Here is a 1,869-nt window from a genome sequence, read left to right as displayed (position 1 = left end):
TGCCAACCTGTGTACATTTTTTAAAAACCCTTACCTTCCATCTTGGAATCAATACTGTGTATTGGTTCCAAGGCAGGAGTGGTAAGGGCTAGGCAATGGGGGTCAAGTGACTTGCCCAGGGTCACACAGCTGGGAGGTGTCTAAGGCCAGATTTGAACCTAGACCTCCCATCTCTAGGCCTGGCTCTCAATCCACTGAGCTACCCAGCTGCCCCCATGTGCACATTTTTGAAGAGCATTTTGTTTTCTTTCTTTCCTATGTTCTTCTTTCCTTTTTTTTTTTCAGGTTCAATGAGGGATTTAATGGGTGGGATAGATTATAAATGCTTGTCAAAATAAAAAATAAATTTACTTCCCAAATTTATAAACTTTATGAGCTATATGTAAACATGAATCATTAACAATTCATTCACATGTTTAATTACTCTAATTTGGGACTGTTATTAATCTTTGACTGCTTCCCTGAGCAATCTAACCAACTTCTCCTAGATCTTTGGTTACCCAGAAATTGGCAGAATTCACAAATTTAGGGCTAAAAATATTGTTCAGGCATCAAGAAAGTGACAAAAGCTAACAAATGAATTCAAAAGGACAGAAATTCTTAGTCCACTGCAGGCAGAGTTATTCATGAGGTTACAGTCTTCCAAAAGTTTTTTTTAAACAAGTTTGAACAGCTTCCCTGTTTGCAAAGTCTTGCCCAAGGCAACCAATGTGCAGATTACCAGCAGCAATAATCTTTAACAGAGAGAAGGTGGTTTTCTGGAAGGAGGAATGCCCTGACTATATTGGTACTGCTCCCATTTGTCTTCCATAGTGCACTTATCTCTCTGTTTACAGTCCCTCTGCTCTACCACTCATGACAACTGTCTTCTCTATTTGCCTTCTTGGGGTGGGCATTGGTTGTTAATTGAAGACCTGTTGTTTACCTGTTGCCAATTGTGTATGCTATTTTACTTCTGAGGTATGTAAGACTGTATGTATGAGGTATATATGCATCCTTCTTCAACTGCAGATTAGTATGGAGAGTCAGAGTTGCCACTTTTCCAACCTGGCTTCCATGATACTATTTTGGAATACAGGACTCTTTTCCTATGCACAAAATGGCTCCAACTTATAATGCTTTTTGAGTTTTTCTATGTTCTTCTCTTTTGCCAGCTATGATGTTTTTGCTGTTGTTATGCTTACTTCCTCTTCTCATTTGCCATGGGCAAGAAGACCAGATAATCAAGCATGTTAGAACTATGTCTAAAATAAAGGAAAAGACGCATTGCCTTTCATTTTTCAACAAAGAACATGAGCTTTATGGAATGAAATTTATATTTACTTCAGCTGTTCAGAGATATTTTTTTCCTCTTATCCTAGAATCCCAGTTATGTTATAGATAGATGAAGTTTCTGGATAATTTACTTATAGATAAATAAGGCATCACATAAAAAGTTAAGGAACCCTTACTCACACTCACACACACACACACACACAGAATGAAAATCTATCAAAAATTCTTTTTTTGAATAAAAAAGTTATGTTCACTTAAAAAAGATAATAATTGTGCTTGCTTCAGCAGCATATATACTAAAATTAGAAGGATACACAAAAGATTAGCACGGCCCTTGTCAAGGATGACACAAATTCGCGAAGCATTCCATATTTTAAAAAAAGTAATAATCTGCATCTTCCAAAGAAAATTTGGGAATAATTTAGAATGTCCATTGATATTTGTCACGTGGAACACTTTCTTATGTTTAAAAACTCTACAAGTGACACAGACAGTTATATAATGCTGTATATACATACACAACAGATCAGAAAATTTACTTCATTAACTTTTTTCTTTAAACTGAATCTGTGATTTTATTGGTATGGAAAATTC

The 1,869-nt window shown here is 35.9% G+C and overlaps 1 non-coding gene across 1 annotated transcript; it reads left to right on the top strand.

The window, feature by feature from the left end:
• The first annotated feature begins 1,547 nt into the window (after nucleotides 1–1,547).
• LOC130456642 (U6 spliceosomal RNA) lies at nucleotides 1,548–1,651 on the top strand. The gene has a single exon (XR_008915711.1). It is a non-coding gene; the product is annotated as a U6 spliceosomal RNA (small nuclear RNA).
• Nucleotides 1,652–1,869: the final 218 nt, after the last annotated feature.

Source organism: Monodelphis domestica, chromosome 1 (genome assembly GCF_027887165.1).
Source record: "Monodelphis domestica isolate mMonDom1 chromosome 1, mMonDom1.pri, whole genome shotgun sequence".
Classification (NCBI taxonomy): Eukaryota; Metazoa; Chordata; class Mammalia; order Didelphimorphia; family Didelphidae; genus Monodelphis; species Monodelphis domestica.
This window is presented reverse-complemented; position numbering and strand designations above follow the sequence as displayed.